The 25,191-nt window shown below is 55.5% G+C and overlaps 4 non-coding genes and 4 pseudogenes across 4 annotated transcripts; 4 read left to right on the top strand and 4 right to left on the bottom strand.

Annotated features, from left to right (window-relative positions):
- Positions 1-8,125: 8,125 nt before the first annotated feature.
- On the top strand, positions 8,126-9,969 carry LOC129538499 (mitochondrial fission factor pseudogene; annotated as a pseudogene).
- LOC129544875 (U2 spliceosomal RNA) lies at positions 8,335-8,525 on the top strand. The gene has a single exon (XR_008683616.2). It is a non-coding gene; the product is annotated as a U2 spliceosomal RNA (small nuclear RNA).
- Positions 9,970-10,692: 723 nt separating the features above from the next.
- On the top strand, positions 10,693-11,502 carry LOC129538493 (mitochondrial glutathione transporter SLC25A39-like; annotated as a pseudogene).
- A 148-nt stretch (positions 11,503-11,650) lies between these two features.
- Positions 11,651-11,841, bottom strand: LOC148774751 (U2 spliceosomal RNA). Its single transcript, XR_016035604.1, has one exon. It is a non-coding gene; the product is annotated as a U2 spliceosomal RNA (small nuclear RNA).
- A 6,602-nt stretch (positions 11,842-18,443) lies between these two features.
- On the top strand, positions 18,444-18,634 carry LOC129544872 (U2 spliceosomal RNA). Its single transcript, XR_008683613.1, has one exon. It is a non-coding gene; the product is annotated as a U2 spliceosomal RNA (small nuclear RNA).
- A 147-nt stretch (positions 18,635-18,781) lies between these two features.
- LOC148774750 (mitochondrial glutathione transporter SLC25A39-like) lies at positions 18,782-19,591 on the bottom strand (annotated as a pseudogene).
- A 723-nt stretch (positions 19,592-20,314) lies between these two features.
- On the bottom strand, positions 20,315-22,158 carry LOC129538487 (mitochondrial fission factor pseudogene; annotated as a pseudogene).
- LOC129544869 (U2 spliceosomal RNA) lies at positions 21,759-21,949 on the bottom strand. Its single transcript, XR_008683610.1, has one exon. It is a non-coding gene; the product is annotated as a U2 spliceosomal RNA (small nuclear RNA).
- Positions 22,159-25,191: the final 3,033 nt, after the last annotated feature.

Raw genomic sequence — 25,191 nt, 5'->3', positions numbered from 1 at the left:
CTCTGATGCAGGGGCAGAGCCTGAGGGTGCTGGTGGCGCCCTCAGGGTGGAGGATGGCGGGTCATGCACACAGAGAGTCGTTGCCCCAGGAAGGATGGGGCCAGGGAGCCAGAAGAGATGTGAGAACTGACCAGAACGTGGAGAACAAGTTGTTTCACTGGTCTGGAGTGGACACGGGCTAGAGAGCCAGGCATGTTGACTGAGGACTGACGGGTAGGTTGCTCATGGTGAGCTGAATGGAGAGGAGGGGAGGATGGCGGCTGGGTAGGGTCAGATCGGCCCTCCTATGAGCCGACCAAAGACACTTTTAACAGTCGGGCAGAGGGGCACAGTTCTCTGGGGGCAGGCCGTTGTGTATGATGATGATACCAAAAGCAACAAAAACCCAAGGTTAAAGTCCGAGAAACAGATCCAACCCAGAGGCAGAATTGGTTCCACCCTGGACCGTTTCCTAGATATGCCTGGTTCACTCACGCGCCCTCCGCCCCTCACACTGACCCCAACCGACGGTTAGTTGCACGGTGACCATTCTCCGATAGGAATACCACCCGACGTGGCCGGGCAAGAGAATGGCTTGGACAGCCGCTCCGACGCAGGCGATTGAACTCAGGTTCTGAAGGAGGAAACTTCATGGACTCCATCTTAGGCCAGGCTGTGAGCATTAGGCTACACGCACGGTCACCCTCCCAATGGACTCTGAACTTTGTGCCCGGCGTCCATAGAAGTGGCATACCAATGGGAAACCAGACCCCCCGGGTAAAAGAGCCTCAGGGCTTGTACTCGGACTCTCCGTCACCTAAAAGAATATGCTAATTATCTCTGGAACAGAACAGAGTGGTAAATTCCATTATGTTTGTCGGGATATGACCACAGGCCTATTGATAAATATCCACTGTTTGTCTAGTCTTGTGACCCATGAGTCATGGGTTAACTTTGATCGTATCTCTCTTTTACCTTGTCCAGACTAGCTTCAAGGAATTTGGGGAGGTGGGTTTGAGCACGTACACTTAGGGTATATAAAGTTTTCACAAAAAGTGGTGGGGGTCCTTGGCTAAGAGGAGACTCTGCCTTGGGCCCGCCGGTGTAAGAAACTGCACTCCACTATCTGCATTGTCCTTCTGAGTGAGTTTGTTTCCCGGAACACGTGGCTATAGCAGTTCCTTCGGGTAGACCTAAGACTGGCTGGGCCCGACCAAACAAATTACAGGCCAGTGTCGTCCTCCCTGCAAGGGTCTTTCCTCACAGGGAAGGAAAATTTTCCCTTCTAGACCTACGGTGGGCGGGGGTGTGGGGTGGTGGTGGGGTGGTGTCCAGGGCCCTCGCTGAAATCGTACTTGGGTCCCGAGCACCAGGCACCACCGTACAGCCATGGCGAGGCAGGCTTTACCCCAGGGTAAAGCAGCTGGAGATGCATTCTCTGTTGACCAAAAGCTCCAAGAGGAGCAGGGCAGGGCAATGGGGGCGAGCGGGCTGGGCCCCGCCCAGACGACACGTTTCCCTTTCTGGCAGTCAGGAGTCCTCCCTGACCACACAGGCACAGAAAGGCTCCTCGGAGGCCAAAGGGGAGTGATGCTCACTAACACTAGACTACGCACAGGCCTCTTGGGTAGAATGCAGTTTGGCTAAGATTGCATGCACACCTATGGAAGGACCCTGGGAGATACCAAATCTGGCCCGTGAACCAGGCAGACCCAAATGATTGGCCGAAGGGAACCTAGAGAAATGCCTCGTAAAAGCGATTCAAGGGACTTCCCTGGTGGTCCAGAGGTTAAGACTTTGCCTTCCAACGCAGAGGGTGAAGGTTTGATCCCTGGTGGGGGAGCTATGGCTCCCACACACCTAGTGGCCGAAAGATTTAAAAACTAAGCTAAAAAAGTAATTCAAGCCACTACAAGGGCTCGACTCAGGGACTCTCCCCCTGCGTCTGCCCGTGTGCCTATCCACACATAGCGTACCCTTTGCCTCTTAATAAACGCCCCACTTGTTTCACTACTTTCCGTCTCCCCGGGAATTCCTTTCTGCAGAGCCGAAGGGCCAGGGTCCTCGTCAATGGCCACGGGTCTAGTGGCTAGGGCCCGGTGCTTTCACCGCCGCGACCCAGCCCCAACCTCTGGCTGGGAACCCAAGAGCCGCTCCAAGCCACGGCAGGCCTCGGTCTCCCGAGATCAATTGGACCGGAGGCTCGCTGTACTTCCAAGCTCCCCAGGTGTTTCCGAAACGGAAGGGAGGCGGGCAGGGCACAACTTTTGAAAGAATGGCATAGCCCCCCGAGGACACGACAGACATTCACTAGAATCACGTGGGTCTAAGATGGGCTTCCCCGGTGGCTCAGATGGTAAAAAGAATCTGCCTGCAATGCGGGAGACCGGGTTCGATCCCTGGGTCGGGCTGATCCCCTGGAGAAGGGAATGGGCTGCCCGCTCCAGTATTCTTGCCTCGAGAGCCCCATGGACAGAGGAGCCTGGCGGGCTACAGTCCGTGGGGGTCTAAGCTGGCAGAGGAGTCAACTTCAAGCGGACCTGGATTCTCAATCAGCAAGCTAAAGGACGTACCCAGAGGCGCCGTGACAGTTCCAAGGCACTGTCGAAAGACCCACAAGTGGGCAGTGGTCCGATTCCTGGAAACCCCCACCCCTTCCCCCAAATAGTTGGCATGATCCTCCCACTCCCTGTCGGTGCCCAGTCGCTGGGTCGTGCCCGACTCTTTGGGACCCCATGGACTGCAGCTCGCCAGGCTTCCCTGTCCTTCACCGCCTTCCAGAGCCGGCTCAAGCGCATGTCCTTTGAGTCGGTGACGCCACCCGACCATCTCATCCTCTGTGGTCCCCTTCTCCTTCTGCCGTCAATCTTTCCCAGCCTGAGGGGCTTTTCCAGTGGGTCAGCTCTTCGCCTCGGGTGGCCACAGCATTGGAGCTTCAGCTTCAGCATCAGCCCTTCCGATGAATATTCGGGGTTGACTAGCCTATCAGCGGATCAACTCATTAGCCTAGGAAATTACCCGGCCCATGAAAGCTCACCAGGCCACGACTCGACTCGCCCTCTGTGATGGCCCACACGCTGCCTGTGGAGTGTGTTTCTCTCTGAATCAATCCACTTCTTACCTATCACTTTGTCTCTCGCTGAATTTGTGGGAGCCACGCGTTCCGGGAAACAAACTCACTCAGAAGGACAATGCAGATAGTGAGGTGCAGTTTCTTACACCGGCGGGCCCAAGGCAGAGTCTCCTCTTAGCCAAGGACCCCGACCAACATTTGTGAAAATCTTCTCTCCCCCAAGTGTACGTGTCTGCACCCACCACTCCAACTTCCTTGAGACTTACATAAACCAAGGAAAAGACAACCTCAGGAACCCCATCATTCACGTGCTATGTGCTCATGTGCTCAGACAGTCAAACAGTTAGCCAACAGTCAATAAGCCGGAGGTTACACTCCGATAGAGACAGAAAAACTTACGGCCTGTCTGGAGGAAGGGGTGATTAATGTACGTTTTCTCTTAGGCGATGAGTAACCGAGATACGATCATCAAGGTTCCCCTGTCTGGAGGGGGGTCTTATCCTCCTGTCGTCGTTTTCCTAGGCACGAAACACAGAGTTCAGAGTCCATCGGAGAGGTGGCTGAGCATGATCAGCATGACCAGGCCTAAGATGGAGTCCAGGCCCTATGAATTCCTTCTTCAAATTCTTTCTGCGATAGGACACAGAGAACCTGAGCTTCATCAGCTCTTGAAACCAGGTATCGTGGGTTTTGCCTCCGTCGGAGGCCCATCCACGGGGATTGGAGTCCCAGCCTGGGTCTGGCCGGGTTCGAGTCCCGGTCAGAGGTAGAGGGCTTCCTTTCCGCTGCCGGGCGTGCATCCGGAAGCACTGCTCCGACGCCCATGTGTTCTGACACACTGACTTTTCCGTGACAGGGAAAGGGTTCGACACACTCCCGCATTTGCAGGTCGAATCGGCGTAGGACGGCGCCGGACCGGTTGTGGGTATAACCCGCCACGGGCCCTCGGTGGACAGTGGCCGGGTGAGGAAACACCGAACTGGAGGGTTGTGTCACGGACAGAGTCCACCCCGTCTGGAGGGGAGGCGCGTGGCCCCGTCCTGGAAAATGCTGAGCGCAAGCCCCATAGATTCCGGGTGGCATCTCCCCATCCCCCTGCCCCAAATGTGTCCTGCGTGCGGAGACCGAGGACCCCCGCCAGATTCCCCCCGCCCACCACCACCACCACCACCACCACGACAGAACACACAGGCACCTAGGGGGTCCGAAAAGATCGACAAGTCACATGATGAGGCTTCCCAGGGAGAGCGGGGTGGCTCTCCGCGGTAGACTAAGGGCCAGGAAAGGAGGCCAGGTCGGTGTTCTGATGGTGGCGAGGACGGGAACATTTCCCTCCACGTCAGTAAACAAGGACGTCACAGTCACCAGCAATTGCGGCCATCACGGGAAGGCGAGCCGCTGAGCCCTGCGGGCACTCGGGACTGAAAGAACACCTGCCGCCTAGCGGCCATCCCACTGCAGCCACTCCCTCCAGGGGAGCCTCGAGGAAGCCCAGGATGTGAACAGCACAGGATGGCGGCCCCAGAGAGCTGAGCTGCGTATCAAGGGAATGATTTCCCTGAGCCCAGACTCGAGCATCTCGCCACGTATAGAAAAGCGCTACGTTCCTTCCCTTGTGATGCCTGGTTTCCTTTCCTTTACGGAATGCTGCTGCTGCTGCTAAGTCACTTCAGTCGTGTCCGACTCTGTGTGACCCCACAGACGGAAGCCCACCGGGCTCCCCCGTCCTCGGGATTCTCCAGGCAAGAACACTGGAGTGAGTTGTCATTTCCTTCTCCACATTTACGGAATAGGAAACCCCTTTTGACGTTCAGACCTCCTGCCCTTTGGGGCAAAACGTGGGCGTCCCCTGGCTCCTCCCCGCGCCGCCCGCCTCCTCCCGGCGGTTCTCTCGGGGTCGCTTCAGACGCTGACTCCGGGGCTCGCAGTCCTGAATATTCCCGCTGCATAAAACGCAAGTCTCAACTTTTAGGTTGTGGATTTTTTTTTTTTTTTATTTTCCACCCCAGTGGACAGTGCTGAGCAGAGGGGCGGCCGGCGTGAGGCTTTTCTCATCAGCTTGCCGGGGTCCAGGGTGAGAGGGGACGAGGGAAGGGCGAGGCTTATTAGCAGCGCTCGGCCGTAACCTCAAGGCAGAGTGAGACTCTCCCTCACACGCCGCCAGCTGCTTTCTCCTCCGTGAAACTCGGGTGGAGAGCCGCCTTGACGGGCACCGTACAGAGGGGTCAGAGTAAGCGCCCTGATCTGCGCGAGGAGGGCTCCGGCCCGGGTAAAGGTGGGGAGCAGCAGGGCCGCGCTGGTTCCCCCCAGAGAAGCTGAACCCAGCCGGCCCAGTCTGGGATACGGAAGGAGTCCGTGAAGGGAGAGGCGTGGGGTTGGGGGATGATGACTGTAAGAAAGAGCCCACCAGAAGCAAGCGTCCCCCGGAGCAGCTGCGAGGCCCAGATCACACCCTCCCCGCGCGCGGGTCAGCGGGGTGCAGGCCACGGCCTTCCTCCCCCCAGCGCGCCCCCTTGCTCCGCACCTCTGCGTTCTCGCCCACGCCCTTGCCTCCCGGTTCCCCCCCTCCTGTCACCATGACGGCCCGCACACCGCCAGCGCCCCCAGTGAAGCTCCAACGTGTCCTGTAGGCCGTCTCCCGGGTCTGGTAGGCCTTCCTGACTCGGCTGGCTTCCTGTCTGTCCTTCTCACCTTCTCCCTTATTGGGTGTGTCCGGGTAGGGGCCCCGAGCCACACGGCAGAGGCCTGGAGCCCTGAGGAGGTCACCCGAGGTGGGAGCCGCACCCAGTGGTCCACCTCTCCGCAGGTCCCTCCAGAGCTTCCCAGGTGGCGCAGCGGCAAAGAATCCGCCTGCCTGTGAGGGAGACGCAGGAGACGCGGGTTCGATCCCTGGGTCGGGAAGATCCCCTGGAGTAGGAAATGGCGACGCGCTGCAGTTACTCGCCTGGAAGATTCCATGGACAGAGGAGGCTGGCAGGCTACCGTCCATGGGGGTCGCAAGGCGTCGGAGGGGACTGGGCGACTGAGCACACACAGGGTCCCCTCCTCATCACACCCGGGGTCCTGGCCGTTCGGCTCCTGGGCGGGACCCGTCCGGGGCCCGGGAACAGGAGCGGTAGTCTGGCCCCGGGGCCCAGCACAGGCCCTGGTGGGTCGAGCCTCGGCTGGTTAATGACCGTTTGTCAGAACCGGTGGTGAAGGCGGGCAGCCCGGACCCCAGCTCCGACACTCACAGCTGTGTCCTCTCAGGCAAACCCTTCTCACTCGGCCTCCTGGTCGGGCAGAGGGTCGGTCGACTCCACAGTGCCCGTCCCTTCCGGAACCGGCATCCGTTCTCCGGAGAAGGGTCCTTCCTGTAAGGGATGCCTAAGGGTCACCTCTCCGTGGCGGGCTCCGTCTGATGGGGTGTTCCCCCCACCGTCTGCATGGACGGGACAGGTCAACCCGTGGCCTCGGAGTATCAGAGGTGGTTAGGTCTGTGAGTTCTGCTCCAGTATAAAGGCACGTCCAGGCCTATGACTCCAAAATGCACATGGGATGCCGTTGAGGCTTACAGGTGGCGTCTCAAACAGGTGGTACGAAGGAAAAATTCGCTCATTCACACTGTGCTCCAGAGGAAGGTGGGGCACAGGGGTCAAGAATCCGCCTGCCAAGAGGCGCGGGTTCCGTTCGTGCTCGTGCGTGGGGAAGATGCCCTGGAGGAGGAACAGGAAATGGCAACCCGCTCCAGGATTCCTGCCTGGAAAATTCCATGGACAGAGGAGCTTGACGGGCCTACAGTCCATGGGGCCGCCAAGAGTCCGGTGCGACTCAACACCGCCACCCAACCCCGGGAAAGTACCGCCCGGCTCGACGATGCAGACGTTGAGCGAGGAGAAGAAGGAGGAGACCTAGAGGAAGATTTAGGAAATTATTTCATAAGTCCTTTCGACTCAAAATGGGAAAGATATCTTTTTAAAACTGATAACTATGACGATATAAAAACGGAACCTTTAAACAATGCAATCATCATCACCTTAAGCAAAGCCCAACCGAAAAGCCAGCAGGAATAGGGAAGAGGGTCGAAGACCGCCGACAGGGAGGTTATTAATAGCTCGCAGAGAGGAAGTGTAGATTCTTCTCTGAAACAGGAGGGGACGCTCAACTTTATTTACCCACGAGAGAAAACCGCATATCCGAGCTAGGCTGAGGTACCGTTTTCACCTAAGAGAACCACCCCTCGGGCTTTCCCCACCCTCCACCGAAAAAGCCTTCCCAAGTCTGAGGCCACGCGGGTTGGTTGGCGAGGCTGGGGGACGAGGCGCTGCCGGAGAACGGCTGCCCTGCTCTTCCAGTCACCGTCCCTGATCTCCCGAGCTTCAAGGCTCCGTTGCGGCGAGGGTGGCCGGGACCGCCGCGGCCCCGCACCGCCGTGAGGGCACGAGGGGCACCCGAGCGGCCTCCGCAGAGCGCTGTGCCCCGGGGCCGGGCGCGCCTCGCAGACCCTTCAGTCCGAAGGCTTTGCACCCCGATTGGAGCAAAGTCCGCGGGAGCGCATCACGCAGTGAGAAACGGAGCTGCCAAGTGATCGCGACGGGCAGTGTTGCATTCCAACGACTGTCCGCCAGGACATCCCTTCTCAGGACGAATCCCCCCACCCCCACCCCACCCCCACCCCCCGCCCCAGGGGACCCGAACTGTGGGGCAGAAGACGGGCGGGAGAACACGGACGCGAGCAGAGCGGCCCGGAGCAAGGAAGGGCGAGGGCGTGTGGTGCTGGCCGTTAGAGCCGCGATAACCGTGACGGGTGTCGGGCACTAGCTCAGCGTGAAGGAGGCAATGGGTGCGAGTGCAGCGCGAGCCGGAGAAGGAACGACAAAAGCGAGTTCCTGATTGCTGGGGCTCGACCCGTGAGAGCTGCTTCCGCGTCAGCGCTTCCCTCGCCGTCTCCGGCGGCCGCCCCTGGGTCGGGAGGCGAGGCGGGCTCCGGGTCTGGTGTGGGCTCCGGGCGCGAGGAGGCGGTCCGGAGGGTGGAGTCCGCCCGCGGTAGCCGCGCCCCCTCGGGCGGCAGAAGGCGGAGCATGCAGATTAGAAATGGCCGTTCGGCGCGGGAATGACGGAACAGTTAAGGACATAGCGCTTGTCCTTTCAAAGGTAGAGGACAAAAAGGTCTGCACAGGAGTCCGATGACAGCACTGTCGACGACGCAAAAGGAATCAGATAAGGAGTGAGGTTCAGGGCGCTCACCGTGGGTTGAATGGGGATGGAGCGAGGGCGGCTGCGGCCAGGCTGAGGCAGAGGGTATCGCTTCTCGGCCTTTTGGCTAAGATCAAGTGTAGTATCTGTTCTTATCAGTTTAATATCTGATACGTCCTCTATCCGAGGACAATATATTAAATGGATTTTTGGAGCAGGGAGTTGGAATAGGAGCTTGCTCCGTCCACTCCACGCATCGACCTGGTATTGCAGTACTTCCAGGAACGGTGCACCCCCCCTCGGGGGAAATAACCACTGTACCACTAAAAACAGACCTCGCCTGCCTTGAGAGTTAGGAGGCCCGGAAGAGAGCATCGAGTCGAGAAGGTCTTGGGTTGTTGCGCGCCTTTTTTTGGGTTTCCTAGTCTTCTGGTCCTTGTTTTTGAATGACTTTCTTTCGGCTGTTGAGTCCTTTCAATCTCGTGGTGTTCTCACTGGGAGGCATCCAGGGAAACCAAGGCGCCGTTAGAGCGTTCGCGGCAAAGATTTTCTACCGGACGGAGGGGGTCCCGTCCCGTAAGGAGTCTGCTTTCTGTGTATACAGGTATGGGTTTTCCATTTTTGTCCCGAGACTGTGTAGTAAGACCCCCGCCGTGTGGCCGCAGGAGCTTTCTGAACAAAAGTGGTCAGTCACTTGTTCTTACTGCCATGTGCTGTTGAAGGGGCCCGCGGTTTAGTGACCCTCCGTCGAAACGTTTGCAGGAGGAGGAGGGAACAAAAGGTTCAGCTGAGGCCCTTAGCGGGTGACCCTCCAGCGGGGCTCGGGGGCACGAAAGTGGCTCCAAGTGCAGCGCGTGCATACTGAAGCAACTCAAAGGATTTTCAGGTAATGCCCGAAAGCAAGCAGTAACGGTTGGTATACATTTAGTGAGGGAGAGAGCGTTTCCTTCTCCCAGAGGTGGCGGAAGCTAATCCACTTCCTCAAGAGGGAAAGGAATACACGAATCAGAAAGGGAATCAGTGAATGAGGGGCCTGGGAAAAGTGAAAGGGAGCACCACCAAATGCTGACCTGGAACAAGGAGTCCAAGGAGGAGGTTTAAATGCTAGTGTGCCTGAGAGAACTGTTGTAGCAGGAAATAATGAAGACATTCCATGTTCAAGGCCAACCGATCTTGACCGTATACAGTCAACTCCCTTCAAAACCTCTGGCACTAAAAATACCACCTCGTGTGCTTTCGCTAGATTTTCTGGATTTAGAAAGACTCCAAACCCCTCAAAATGAGGAAATCTGTGCAGCTGACAGGCTGAAAAGAGCGCGCTCGCTGGTCACCGAAATGAAACAGCCGGTCGGAACTGACTCCATGCATGACATTTCAAATAGAGATACAACGTGGAAGGAACTTCAGGTGACATGACAGTTGCAGATAATCAAACTGAGCAGACGTCTGCAACTTCCGGAAGAGGAGAACAGAGAACGTGCTAAAGGAGAAAGGGTCATGGATTCAATCACTGCAGCATTCTGGCTGCTTAATAGCTCTGGTTTCTCCGCTGGAAGTAACCTCAACGCTCAAAAATACTACTATCTCGACAGCTGAAAATACAAAGAATTTGCAAACTTCTTTGTTTCTGTCTTTGCAATGTATGCCGTTTCACAGTCCACGCCCTGAAAATGTATTTCTCCCAGAAAGGAGGGGGAAAGGACTTGTATGTGCGTGCAGAACTAAAGGTATATTCTGTCAAAGAGAAGAGGGGGTTGGGGGGCGGTTGGTTGGGCTGATCCCAAGGCAGGAGAAACGCAAGAAGCCGACCCGCTGGCTCTTAAGTTCCTCTCCACCTGTACCGTCAAAACCGATCTCAAAAATACAAGCTAGAGTCGGTCCTGCCTGGTGCCTAGTGAGCCCTCCCTCCCCGGTAGCCGCGCCAGCGCCGGCCTAGATCCAGAACCGGAGCTATACTAGATGGCCGGCCAGGCAACCTGCGGGCATCGGTCCCCTCCAACAAATGGTGACATGCGGAGCCGGGGCTGTGGTCACCTTCCTCTTCATGACAACCCCCCCTCCCCCCCCCGCTCCCGTGGTGAAGGTACTACGCTTGCGGTCTCAGCGCCCCTTGGTGCGCAGTGAGTTGATGCCTCCCCCTCCAGACTCCGAAGCATCTCCGACGCCGAAGTGCCCTCCTCTCGCCCATCCACAGGGGAAGTAAGTGCCTCCTGGACAGTAGTGGGGCCCTGGAGCCCCTCTGCGGGCGGGCGAAGGCGCTTGAGTCCGTGTCCGACTCTTTGCGACCGTAGCCCGCCAGGCTCCTCGGTCCATGGGATGCTCCAGGCAAAAGAATACTGCCATGCTCTCCTCCCGGGGATGGATCTATCGTCCCGACCCAGGCATTGAGCCCGCGACTCCTGCACTGCAGGTGGACTCTTCACCGCCGAGGCACCAGGGAAACCCCAGAGCCCCTCTGTGCGCAAATGGTGCCCTCTTGTGCCACCTGCGTTCCGGGCCCCCACTCGCTCCACTGTCACCGAAGATGGATTGTGCGGCACGAGGGCACCGGGACCCTGCGGCGTGGCCTCCCAGCCATCTTCGTTGATGACTGTCGGCCATTGCCACCTACGTCACCGCCTACGCCCAACTGAAGGCCTTCCTGTGTGGTGGAGCCCTGACCTCTTCCTCCCCGCACCCATGGTGGCTGGTCCGCGGGCCTGCCTGGGCACCGTGACTGCCATCAATCCCCCTGGAGCTGGCACGGACAATGCCGAAGGCTCGGCACCCCTCGCGCTGGGAGCTGAGCACGTACATCCAAGCGGCTGCGTGGCTCCGGGCGGCTGGTGCTTGCTCGGGCTGGGCGGGGCGGGGTTTCCCCGTGCCCCTTCGGGATGTGCCCTTCTCGACGCTGTACTGGTTCAACTAGAGCTGGCCGACGTGGCTCAGGTCTAAGGACCAGACCGACCTCGCTCCCTGGGCTTCGGCTTTTGTGTCCGGCGCTGTCTCCTGGGCGGTGGCGGCCATCCTGCCTTCCTCTCAACGTGACCAAGACTCCACGAGCCGTGGAAGCTGTGAATGAGAGCCCCCTTGGCTGCTGTGCTACGCAGCACCCGCAGCGCAGTCGGCCAGCAAGTCTTAAGCATCAAGGCCCATTCCCCCGGCACTTGCTCGAACCTCGCAAAAACGCTGCTTCCAGAAAGACTCAACTGGGACCAGCCGGTGAGACGTTAAAAGAAACCCAGAACTTTAAAGGAAGAGCGAAGACCTGCCGCCTCCGGCTGTCCATCGGCTAAAGCTATGAAAGGCCGGAAGAGCATAAAGCTTCTGATACTCCGTGTTTAAAAACACTGCACACATGCACCGGACCAGCCTGCTAAGACTCACTAGAGTCTATGCTTTTCAGGAAGTCTATTATTTGTTACACAAATGATTTCCCCCGAGGGGGGGTGCACCGTTCCTGGAAGTACTGCAATACCAGGTCGATGCGTGGAGTGGACGGAGCAAGCTCCTATTCCAACTCCCTGCTCCAAAAATCCATTTAATATATTGTCCTCGGATAGAGGACGTATCAGATATTAAACTGATAAGAACAGATACTACACTTGATCTTAGCCAAAAGGCCGAGAAGCGATGCCGTTGCTCCGGGCTTGGCCGCTACCGTCCTCGCCTCACCTCCATTTAGCTCACGGTGAGCAAGGTCAGCCGCAAACGAAGGCCCGCCCTCTCCCCTAGACTGCACGGTGTCCTAGTGCCACAACTTCTAAGACGTCCATCGTTCATTTGTTGGGCGCCCTTAGGCTTTCTCTTCCCCCACGGCACCCCCCCCCCCGCCGGCATACAGACAACAATCTGCATGCCCCGCCCACACACGCGCCTTCCTCCTACTCCCCGTGTGCGCCGTCTCGCGGTGGAACCGAGACAAGCGCGTGGCCCAAAGCTCCCGGAAACGCCCAGACCGAGAAAGACGCAAACCGTTCCAACCAGGTTTCTCTTTCCGGCATTTCTTTTTCTTCTTAAATTTTTTTTCCCGAACACATAGCTACGTACCCACCCACCACTCATCATCTTACTGTTACTTATTGTGTACACATGCACAGATGAGTCGGCTATGTTGAAGTTCTCTTTTTACTTTCTAGATTTTAATTCGTCTTGAAGCCCAGGGAGCTTTCTTTCCATGGTCTCTTTTCTTTTTCTTTTTGGCTACCCTGGTTCTTCTGCGGGTCATGTGGGAACTCAGTGCCTCGAGTAGCGATAGAACCCGCGGCCTAGCTTACACTGGGAGCAACCACTGTACTGCCAGAGAAGTCCCTACAGTCACTCTTTTCTGTTTCCCTCAGGCTCTCTCGGTAGTTTTATTTGGCATTCCTGGACAGGGCGCCAAGATACTCGCCACACAATTTGGCTGCTCCTCCGCCAGCTGCTCGCCGGAAGGCTTCCACGTAGGCCTCCTCGGCTTGATGGGACGCTCCGGGAGAGAGAGTGGGAACATTTCTCCCGGTCCAGATTGCTGCCGACTCCTTGCCATAAGGCCGTGCCCCATCACAGCTGACCTGCCTTCTTGGCCGCTCAACTGCAAGCCTGCAGTGGAGAACAGGGGACATACTGACCGAGCAGCTGCTGAGGCCTCTTCTGCCTTGAGGATACCCTCTCTTCTCCTGTCCAGCCCAGCCCAACAAACTTCCTTGTGGGGGGGCGGGGGGCGGGGGGGGCGGCGTTAGGGGAGCGTGGAAACCGCTGACTACTGGAGGATCAGAAAGAGGGTGTAGGCAAGTGGAGACACCCCTGCCAGCACCTGTGGTGAGTCTCCCGGAGTGCACGTGGAGCCCTTTTACCCTGAAAGTAAGGGAACTTCCTCCCAGTTTGGGGATTCTCCCTGCCATGTACAATTAGACAAAGCTAACTTTTCAAAATTCTGACCCTGAGAGAACAAAACTATGCCGAGGGAAAAGCTTGATGCAGAGCGCAGTATTTAAGTTATAAATTACTGTGCTCTAGTGCCCTCCACCCCACTCCAGTACTCTTGCCCGGAAAGTCCCATGGATGGAGGAGCCTGGTGGGCTGCAGTCCATGGGGGTGCACAGAGTCGGACACGACTGAGCGACTTCACTTTCATTTTTCACTTTCATGCATTGGAGACGCAATGGCAACCCACTCCAGTCCTCTTGCCTGGAGAATCCCAGGGATAGCAAATGTCCTTTTGCAACAACACAAGAGAAGAGTCTACACATGGACATCACCAGATGGTCAATACTGAAATCAGATTGATTATATTCTTTGCAGCCAAAGATGGAGAAGCTCTATACAGTCAGCAAAAACAAGACCGGGAGCTGACTGTGGCTCAGACCATGAACTCCTTATTGCCAAATTCAGACTCAAATTGAAGAAAGTAGGGAAAACCACTAGATCATTCAGGTATGACCTAAATCAAATTTCTTATGATTATATAGTGGAAGTGACAGATTCAAGGGATTAGATCTGATAGCATGCCTGAAGAACTATGGATGGAGGTTCATAACATTGTACAGGAGGCAGGGATCAAGACCATCCCCAGGAAAAAGAAATGCAAAAAGGCAAAGTGGTTGTCTGAGGAGGCCTTACAAATAGCTGAGAAAAGAAGAGAAGCTAAAGGCAAAGGAGAAAAGGAAAGATATACCCATTTGAATTCAGATTTCCAAAGAATAGCAAGGAGAGATAAGAAAAACTTCCTCAGTGATCAGTGCAAAAAAATAGAGGAAAACAATCGAATGGGAAAGACTAGAGACCTATTCAAGAAAGTTAGAGACACAAAGGGAACGTTTCATGCAAAGATGGGCACAATAAAGAAGAGAAATGGTATGGACCTAAAAAAGCAGAAGATATAAGAAGGGGTGCAAGAGTACACAAAAGAACTATACAAAAAAGATCATGACCTAGATAACCACGGTGGTGTGATCACTCACCTCGAGCCAGATAATTATACTATGAATATACAGTTTGGGGGTTCCCTGGTGGGTCAGACGGTAATCAATCTGCCTACAATGCAGGAGAATCTGCCTGAAGAACCCTGGAGAAAGGAATGCAGTATTCTTGCATCGAGAATTCCATGCACAGAGGAGCATGGTGGACTACAGTCCATGGGATCACAAAGAGTGATACATGACTGACTAAGTCACTTAAGTCACTGTATTGTTTAGCCTACAATACTCTCTGTCAGTATCTTAACAAAATATATACATATAGATGCAGGTAGTAATAAATTTTCATCCATTTGCACTCATGTGAATTTGGCTTTGGGCTTCGGTTATTTGAATTTATTTCTTAAGAGGTGGCAAGAATATACAAAAGAACAAGACAAAAAAGATCTCATGACCCAGATAATCATGATGCTATGATCACTCACCTAGAGTCAGACACTCTGAAATGCAAAGTCAAGTGGGCCTTAGGAAGCATCACTACGAACAAAGCTAGTGGAGGTGATGGAATTCCAGTTGAGCTATTTCAAATTCTAAAAGATGATGCTGTGAAAGTGCTGCACTCAATATGCCAGCAAATTTGGAAAACTCAGCAGTGGCCAAAGGATTGGAAAAGGTCAGTTTTCATTCCAATCCCAAAGAAAGGCAATGCCAAAGAATGCTCAAACTACCGGACAATTGTTCTAATCTCACATGCCAGCAAAGTAATGCTCAAAATATTCCAAGCCAGGTTTCAACAGTACGTGAACCGTGAACTTCCAGATGTTCAAGCTGGTTTTAGAAAAGGCAGAGGAACCAAAGATCAAATTGCCAACATCCGCTGGATCATCGAAAAACCACAAGAGTTCCAGAAAAACATCTAATTCTGTTTTATTGACTACGCCAAAACCTTTGACTGTAAGGATCACAACAAACTGTGGAAAATTCTGAAAGAGATGGGAATACCAGGCCACCTTACCTGCCTCCTGAGAAATCTGTATGCAGGTCAAGGAGCAACAGTTAGAACTGGACATGGAACAACAGATTGGTTCCAAATCAGGAAAGGAGTATCTCAAGGCTATATATTGTCATTCTGCTTATTTAACTTATATGCAGAGTACATCATGGGAAATGCTGGGCTGGATGAAGCACAAGCTGGAATCAAGATTGCTGGGAGAAATATCAGCAACCTCAGATATGCAGATGACACCACCCTAGTGGCAGAAAGTGAAGAGGAACTAAAGAGTCTCTTGATGAAAGTCAAAGAGGAGAGTGAAAAAGCTGTCTTAAAACTCAACATTCAGAAAGCCAAGATCATGGCATCTGGTCCCATCACTCCATGGCAAATAAATGGGGGAAACAATGGAAACAGTGAAAGACTTTATTTTGGGGGCTCCAAAATCATTGCAGATGGTGACTGCAGACATGAAATTAAAAGACACTTGCTCCTTGGAAGAAAAGCTATGACCAAACTAGACAGCGTATTAAAAAGCAGAGACATAACTTTGCCAACAAAGATCTGTCTAGTCAAACTATGGTTTTTCCAGTAGTCATACAGATATGAGAGTTCGACTATAAAGAAAGCTGAGTGCCAAAGAATTAATGCTTTTGAACTGTAGTGTTGGAGAAGACTCTTGAGAGTCCCTTGGACTGCAAGGAGATCCAACCATTCCATCCTAAAGGAGATCAGTCCTGAGTGTTCATTGGAAGGACTGATGCTGAAGCGCCATACTTTGGCTACCTGATGAAAACTGACTCACTGGAAAAGAGCCTGATGTTAGGAAAGATTGAGGGCAGGAGGAGAAGGGGGTGGCAGAGGATGAGATAGTTGGATGGTATCACCAACTCGATGGACAGGAGTTTAGGTAGTCTCTGGGGTTGGTGACGGACAGGGAGGCCTGGCGTGCTGCCGTTCACGGGGTCGCAAAGATTCGGACACAACTGAGCAACTGAACTGAGCTGAACTGAATAATAATCAATTAATAATAATTAAAGAAATTTTAAACTGCTTGTCACATGGCATTCTCTAATTAGAAATGTGAGAACACAGTTCATAACCTCTAAAAACATGTATTTTGCCCAAACACACTTTTTTTCAGTGTAATCAAGGGCATGGTTCTAATATGCTGAAACAACTTTAGTCTTTCTTTCATATATTTAGACTTGTATGATGAGTAAGTGCTTAGTTTTCTTTTAGACCAACTAAATAGAGCTCATTTACAATTTAACCTCAGCAATGTTATCTAAGGGTGGCCCAGATGGTAAAGAAACCGCCTGCAACATGGGAGACATGGATTTGATCTCTGGGTTGGAAGATCTCCTGGAGGAGGGCATGGCAACCCACTCCAGTATTCTTCCTTGGTGAATCCCATGGACAGATGAGTCTGTTGGGCTACAGTCCCTAGGGTCACAAAGAGTTGGACAGGTCTGCCCTACTAAGCACTAAGCAACTAAGCACACAATGTTGAGTTCAGTCGCATCCAACTCTTTTCCACCCCATGGACTGCAACAAGCCAGGCTTCCCAGTCCATCACCAATTCCCAGAGATTGCTCAAACTCATGTTCATTGAATCGGAGATGTCATCTAAAGACAAGACATGTATTCACACACACACATACATATTCAAATGGGAAGAGATCTCATAGTTCTTGAGATTTAAAATGTCTCTTTGGCTTTTTTCCCTACTTGGCTTGAAGTTCTACTGATAAATCAAAGGCTGAAGTCTTAGGAAAAGTGGTCTGTGTATCTCAGGATGAATTAACATCAAGCTTTTCCCTTGGCATAGTTTGTTCTCTCAGGTTCAGAGTTTTGAGAAGTTGCTGCTGCTGCTAAGTCGCTCAGTCGTGTCCGACTCTGTGCACCCCCATGGACTGCAGCCCACCAGGCTCCTCCATCCATGGGACTTTCCGGGCAAGAGTACTGGAGTGGGGTGGAGGGCACTAGAGCACAGTAATTTATAACTTAAATACTGCGCTCTGCATCAAGCTTTTCCCTCGGCATAGTTTTGTTCTCTCAGGGTCAGAATTTTGAAAAGTTAGCTTTGTCTAATTGTACATGGCAGGGAGAATCCCCAAACTGGGAGGAAGTTCCCTTACTTTCAGGGTAAAAGGGCTCCACGTGCACTCCGGGAGACTCACCACAGGTGCTGGCAGGGGTGTCTCCACTTGCCTACACCCTCTTTCTGATCCTCCAGTAGTCAGCGGTTTCCACGCTCCCCTAACGCCGCCCCCCCCGCCCCCCGCCCCCCCACAAGGAAGTTTGTTGGGCTGGGCTGGACAGGAGAAGAGAGGGTATCCTCAAGGCAGAAGAGGCCTCAGCAGCTGCTCGGTCAGTATGTCCCCTGTTCTCCACTGCAGGCTTGCAGTTGAGCGGCCAAGAAGGCAGGTCAGCTGTGATGGGGCACGGCCTTATGGCAAGGAGTCGGCAGCAATCTGGACCGGGAGAAATGTTCCCACTCTCTCTCCCGGAGCGTCCCATCAAGCCGAGGAGGCCTACGTGGAAGCCTTCCGGCGAGCAGCTGGCGGAGGAGCAGCCAAATTGTGTGGCGAGTATCTTGGCGCCCTGTCCAGGAATGCCAAATAAAACTACCGAGAGAGCCTGAGGGAAACAGAAAAGAGTGACTGTAGGGACTTCTCTGGCAGTACAGTGGTTGCTCCCAGTGTAAGCTAGGCCGCGGGTTCTATCGCTACTCGAGGCACTGAGTTCCCACATGACCCGCAGAAGAACCAGGGTAGCCAAAAAGAAAAAGAAAAGAGACCATGGAAAGAAAGCTCCCTGGGCTTCAAGACGAATTAAAATCTAGAAAGTAAAAAGAGAACTTCAACATAGCCGACTCATCTGTGCATGTGTACACAATAAGTAACAGTAAGATGATGAGTGGTGGGTGGGTACGTAGCTATGTGTTCGGGAAAAAAAATTTAAGAAGAAAAAGAAATGCCGGAAAGAGAAACCTGGTTGGAACGGTTTGCGTCTTTCTCGGTCTGGGCGTTTCCGGGAGCTTTGGGCCACGCGCTTGTCTCGGTTCCACCGCGAGACGGCGCACACGGGGAGTAGGAGGAAGGCGCGTGTGTGGGCGGGGCATGCAGATTGTTGTCTGTATGCCGGCGGGGGGGGGGGGTGCCGTGGGGGAAGAGAAAGCCTAAGGGCGCCCAACAAATGAACGATGGACGTCTTAGAAGTTGTGGCACTAGGACACCGTGCAGTCTAGGGGAGAGGGCGGGCCTTCGTTTGCGGCTGACCTTGCTCACCGTGAGCTAAATGGAGGTGAGGCGAGGACGGTAGCGGCCAAGCCCGGAGCAACGGCATCGCTTCTCGGCCTTTTGGCTAAGATCAAGTGTAGTATCTGTTCTTATCAGTTTAATATCTGATACGTCCTCTATCCGAGGACAATATATTAAATGGATTTTTGGAGCAGGGAGTTGGAATAGGAGCTTGCTCCGTCCACTCCACGCATCGACCTGGTATTGCAGTACTTCCAGGAACGGTGCACCCCCCTCGGGGGAAATCATTTGTGTAACAAATAATAGACTTCCTGAAAAGCATAGACTCTAGTGAGTCTTAGCAGGCTGGTCCGGTGCATGTGTGCAGTGTTTTTAAACACGGAGTATCAGAAGCTTTATGCTCTTCCGGCCTTTCATAGCTTTAGCCGATGGACAGCCGGAGGCGGCAGGTCTTCGCTCTTCCTTTAAAGTTCTGGGTTTCTTTTAACGTCTCACCGGCTGGTCCCAGTTGAGTCTTTCTGGAAGCAGCGTTTTTGCGAGGTTCGAGCAAGTGCCGGGGGAATGGGCCTTGATGCTTAAGACTTGCTGGCCGACTGCGCTGCGGGTGCTGCGTAGCACAGCAGCCAAGGGGGCTCTCATTCACAGCTTCCACGGCTCGTGGAGTCTTGGTCACGTTGAGAGGAAGGCAGGATGGCCGCCACCGCCCAGGAGACAGCGCCGGACACAAAAGCCGAAGCCCAGGGAGCGAGGTCGGTCTGGTCCTTAGACCTGAGCCACGTCGGCCAGCTCTAGTTGAACCAGTACAGCGTCGAGAAGGGCACATCCCGAAGGGGCACGGGGAAACCCCGCCCCGCCCAGCCCGAGCAAGCACCAGCCGCCCGGAGCCACGCAGCCGCTTGGATGTACGTGCTCAGCTCCCAGCGCGAGGGGTGCCGAGCCTTCGGCATTGTCCGTGCCAGCTCCAGGGGGATTGATGGCAGTCACGGTGCCCAGGCAGGCCCGCGGACCAGCCACCATGGGTGCGGGGAGGAAGAGGTCAGGGCTCCACCACACAGGAAGGCCTTCAGTTGGGCGTAGGCGGTGACGTAGGTGGCAATGGCCGACAGTCATCAACGAAGATGGCTGGGAGGCCACGCCGCAGGGTCCCGGTGCCCTCGTGCCGCACAATCCATCTTCGGTGACAGTGGAGCGAGTGGGGGCCCGGAACGCAGGTGGCACAAGAGGGCACCATTTGCGCACAGAGGGGCTCTGGGGTTTCCCTGGTGCCTCGGCGGTGAAGAGTCCACCTGCAGTGCAGGAGTCGCGGGCTCAATGCCTGGGTCGGGACGATAGATCCATCCCCGGGAGGAGAGCATGGCAGTATTCTTTTGCCTGGAGCATCCCATGGACCGAGGAGCCTGGCGGGCTACGGTCGCAAAGAGTCGGACACGGACTCAAGCGCCTTCGCCCGCCCGCAGAGGGGCTCCAGGGCCCCACTACTGTCCAGGAGGCACTTACTTCCCCTGTGGATGGGCGAGAGGAGGGCACTTCGGCGTCGGAGATGCTTCGGAGTCTGGAGGGGGAGGCATCAACTCACTGCGCACCAAGGGGCGCTGAGACCGCAAGCGTAGTACCTTCACCACGGGAGCGGGGGGGGGAGGGGGGGTTGTCATGAAGAGGAAGGTGACCACAGCCCCGGCTCCGCATGTCACCATTTGTTGGAGGGGACCGATGCCCGCAGGTTGCCTGGCCGGCCATCTAGTATAGCTCCGGTTCTGGATCTAGGCCGGCGCTGGCGCGGCTACCGGGGAGGGAGGGCTCACTAGGCACCAGGCAGGACCGACTCTAGCTTGTATTTTTGAGATCGGTTTTGACGGTACAGGTGGAGAGGAACTTAAGAGCCAGCGGGTCGGCTTCTTGCGTTTCTCCTGCCTTGGGATCAGCCCAACCAACCGCCCCCCAACCCCCTCTTCTCTTTGACAGAATATACCTTTAGTTCTGCACGCACATACAAGTCCTTTCCCCCTCCTTTCTGGGAGAAATACATTTTCAGGGCGTGGACTGTGAAACGGCATACATTGCAAAGACAGAAACAAAGAAGTTTGCAAATTCTTTGTATTTTCAGCTGTCGAGATAGTAGTATTTTTGAGCGTTGAGGTTACTTCCAGCGGAGAAACCAGAGCTATTAAGCAGCCAGAATGCTGCAGTGATTGAATCCATGACCCTTTCTCCTTTAGCACGTTCTCTGTTCTCCTCTTCCGGAAGTTGCAGACGTCTGCTCAGTTTGATTATCTGCAACTGTCATGTCACCTGAAGTTCCTTCCACGTTGTATCTCTATTTGAAATGTCATGCATGGAGTCAGTTCCGACCGGCTGTTTCATTTCGGTGACCAGCGAGCGCGCTCTTTTCAGCCTGTCAGCTGCACAGATTTCCTCATTTTGAGGGGTTTGGAGTCTTTCTAAATCCAGAAAATCTAGCGAAAGCACACGAGGTGGTATTTTTAGTGCCAGAGGTTTTGAAGGGAGTTGACTGTATACGGTCAAGATCGGTTGGCCTTGAACATGGAATGTCTTCATTATTTCCTGCTACAACAGTTCTCTCAGGCACACTAGCATTTAAACCTCCTCCTTGGACTCCTTGTTCCAGGTCAGCATTTGGTGGTGCTCCCTTTCACTTTTCCCAGGCCCCTCATTCACTGATTCCCTTTCTGATTCGTGTATTCCTTTCCCTCTTGAGGAAGTGGATTAGCTTCCGCCACCTCTGGGAGAAGGAAACGCTCTCTCCCTCACTAAATGTATACCAACCGTTACTGCTTGCTTTCGGGCATTACCTGAAAATCCTTTGAGTTGCTTCAGTATGCACGCGCTGCACTTGGAGCCACTTTCGTGCCCCCGAGCCCCGCTGGAGGGTCACCCGCTAAGGGCCTCAGCTGAACCTTTTGTTCCCTCCTCCTCCTGCAAACGTTTCGACGGAGGGTCACTAAACCGCGGGCCCCTTCAACAGCACATGGCAGTAAGAACAAGTGACTGACCACTTTTGTTCAGAAAGCTCCTGCGGCCACACGGCGGGGGTCTTACTACACAGTCTCGGGACAAAAATGGAAAACCCATACCTGTATACACAGAAAGCAGACTCCTTACGGGACGGGACCCCCTCCGTCCGGTAGAAAATCTTTGCCGCGAACGCTCTAACGGCGCCTTGGTTTCCCTGGATGCCTCCCAGTGAGAACACCACGAGATTGAAAGGACTCAACAGCCGAAAGAAAGTCATTCAAAAACAAGGACCAGAAGACTAGGAAACCCAAAAAAAGGCGCGCAACAACCCAAGACCTTCTCGACTCGATGCTCTCTTCCGGGCCTCCTAACTCTCAAGGCAGGCGAGGTCTGTTTTTAGTGGTACAGTGGTTATTTCCCCCGAGGGGGGGTGCACCGTTCCTGGAAGTACTGCAATACCAGGTCGATGCGTGGAGTGGACGGAGCAAGCTCCTATTCCAACTCCCTGCTCCAAAAATCCATTTAATATATTGTCCTCGGATAGAGGACGTATCAGATATTAAACTGATAAGAACAGATACTACACTTGATCTTAGCCAAAAGGCCGAGAAGCGATACCCTCTGCCTCAGCCTGGCCGCAGCCGCCCTCGCTCCATCCCCATTCAACCCACGGTGAGCGCCCTGAACCTCACTCCTTATCTGATTCCTTTTGCGTCGTCGACAGTGCTGTCATCGGACTCCTGTGCAGACCTTTTTGTCCTCTACCTTTGAAAGGACAAGCGCTATGTCCTTAACTGTTCCGTCATTCCCGCGCCGAACGGCCATTTCTAATCTGCATGCTCCGCCTTCTGCCGCCCGAGGGGGCGCGGCTACCGCGGGCGGACTCCACCCTCCGGACCGCCTCCTCGCGCCCGGAGCCCACACCAGACCCGGAGCCCGCCTCGCCTCCCGACCCAGGGGCGGCCGCCGGAGACGGCGAGGGAAGCGCTGACGCGGAAGCAGCTCTCACGGGTCGAGCCCCAGCAATCAGGAACTCGCTTTTGTCGTTCCTTCTCCGGCTCGCGCTGCACTCGCACCCATTGCCTCCTTCACGCTGAGCTAGTGCCCGACACCCGTCACGGTTATCGCGGCTCTAACGGCCAGCACCACACGCCCTCGCCCTTCCTTGCTCCGGGCCGCTCTGCTCGCGTCCGTGTTCTCCCGCCCGTCTTCTGCCCCACAGTTCGGGTCCCCTGGGGCGGGGGGTGGGGGTGGGGTGGGGGTGGGGGGATTCGTCCTGAGAAGGGATGTCCTGGCGGACAGTCGTTGGAATGCAACACTGCCCGTCGCGATCACTTGGCAGCTCCGTTTCTCACTGCGTGATGCGCTCCCGCGGACTTTGCTCCAATCGGGGTGCAAAGCCTTCGGACTGAAGGGTCTGCGAGGCGCGCCCGGCCCCGGGGCACAGCGCTCTGCGGAGGCCGCTCGGGTGCCCCTCGTGCCCTCACGGCGGTGCGGGGCCGCGGCGGTCCCGGCCACCCTCGCCGCAACGGAGCCTTGAAGCTCGGGAGATCAGGGACGGTGACTGGAAGAGCAGGGCAGCCGTTCTCCGGCAGCGCCTCGTCCCCCAGCCTCGCCAACCAACCCGCGTGGCCTCAGACTTGGGAAGGCTTTTTCGGTGGAGGGTGGGGAAAGCCCGAGGGGTGGTTCTCTTAGGTGAAAACGGTACCTCAGCCTAGCTCGGATATGCGGTTTTCTCTCGTGGGTAAATAAAGTTGAGCGTCCCCTCCTGTTTCAGAGAAGAATCTACACTTCCTCTCTGCGAGCTATTAATAACCTCCCTGTCGGCGGTCTTCGACCCTCTTCCCTATTCCTGCTGGCTTTTCGGTTGGGCTTTGCTTAAGGTGATGATGATTGCATTGTTTAAAGGTTCCGTTTTTATATCGTCATAGTTATCAGTTTTAAAAAGATATCTTTCCCATTTTGAGTCGAAAGGACTTATGAAATAATTTCCTAAATCTTCCTCTAGGTCTCCTCCTTCTTCTCCTCGCTCAACGTCTGCATCGTCGAGCCGGGCGGTACTTTCCCGGGGTTGGGTGGCGGTGTTGAGTCGCACCGGACTCTTGGCGGCCCCATGGACTGTAGGCCCGTCAAGCTCCTCTGTCCATGGAATTTTCCAGGCAGGAATCCTGGAGCGGGTTGCCATTTCCTGTTCCTCCTCCAGGGCATCTTCCCCACGCACGAGCACGAACGGAACCCGCGCCTCTTGGCAGGCGGATTCTTGACCCCTGTGCCCCACCTTCCTCTGGAGCACAGTGTGAATGAGCGAATTTTTCCTTCGTACCACCTGTTTGAGACGCCACCTGTAAGCCTCAACGGCATCCCATGTGCATTTTGGAGTCATAGGCCTGGACGTGCCTTTATACTGGAGCAGAACTCACAGACCTAACCACCTCTGATACTCCGAGGCCACGGGTTGACCTGTCCCGTCCATGCAGACGGTGGGGGGAACACCCCATCAGACGGAGCCCGCCACGGAGAGGTGACCCTTAGGCATCCCTTACAGGAAGGACCCTTCTCCGGAGAACGGATGCCGGTTCCGGAAGGGACGGGCACTGTGGAGTCGACCGACCCTCTGCCCGACCAGGAGGCCGAGTGAGAAGGGTTTGCCTGAGAGGACACAGCTGTGAGTGTCGGAGCTGGGGTCCGGGCTGCCCGCCTTCACCACCGGTTCTGACAAACGGTCATTAACCAGCCGAGGCTCGACCCACCAGGGCCTGTGCTGGGCCCCGGGGCCAGACTACCGCTCCTGTTCCCGGGCCCCGGACGGGTCCCGCCCAGGAGCCGAACGGCCAGGACCCCGGGTGTGATGAGGAGGGGACCCTGTGTGTGCTCAGTCGCCCAGTCCCCTCCGACGCCTTGCGACCCCCATGGACGGTAGCCTGCCAGCCTCCTCTGTCCATGGAATCTTCCAGGCGAGTAACTGCAGCGCGTCGCCATTTCCTACTCCAGGGGATCTTCCCGACCCAGGGATCGAACCCGCGTCTCCTGCGTCTCCCTCACAGGCAGGCGGATTCTTTGCCGCTGCGCCACCTGGGAAGCTCTGGAGGGACCTGCGGAGAGGTGGACCACTGGGTGCGGCTCCCACCTCGGGTGACCTCCTCAGGGCTCCAGGCCTCTGCCGTGTGGCTCGGGGCCCCTACCCGGACACACCCAATAAGGGAGAAGGTGAGAAGGACAGACAGGAAGCCAGCCGAGTCAGGAAGGCCTACCAGACCCGGGAGACGGCCTACAGGACACGTTGGAGCTTCACTGGGGGCGCTGGCGGTGTGCGGGCCGTCATGGTGACAGGAGGGGGGGAACCGGGAGGCAAGGGCGTGGGCGAGAACGCAGAGGTGCGGAGCAAGGGGGCGCGCTGGGGGGAGGAAGGCCGTGGCCTGCACCCCGCTGACCCGCGCGCGGGGAGGGTGTGATCTGGGCCTCGCAGCTGCTCCGGGGGACGCTTGCTTCTGGTGGGCTCTTTCTTACAGTCATCATCCCCCAACCCCACGCCTCTCCCTTCACGGACTCCTTCCGTATCCCAGACTGGGCCGGCTGGGTTCAGCTTCTCTGGGGGGAACCAGCGCGGCCCTGCTGCTCCCCACCTTTACCCGGGCCGGAGCCCTCCTCGCGCAGATCAGGGCGCTTACTCTGACCCCTCTGTACGGTGCCCGTCAAGGCGGCTCTCCACCCGAGTTTCACGGAGGAGAAAGCAGCTGGCGGCGTGTGAGGGAGAGTCTCACTCTGCCTTGAGGTTACGGCCGAGCGCTGCTAATAAGCCTCGCCCTTCCCTCGTCCCCTCTCACCCTGGACCCCGGCAAGCTGATGAGAAAAGCCTCA

The sequence above is a fragment of the Moschus berezovskii genome, chromosome 20, assembly GCF_049115385.1.
Source record: "Moschus berezovskii isolate FMDL1 chromosome 20, NW_MosBer_1.0, whole genome shotgun sequence".
Classification (NCBI taxonomy): domain Eukaryota; kingdom Metazoa; phylum Chordata; class Mammalia; order Artiodactyla; family Moschidae; genus Moschus; species Moschus berezovskii.
The sequence above is the reverse complement of the archived record's forward strand: the minus strand, read 5'-3'. Positions and strand labels throughout refer to the sequence as shown.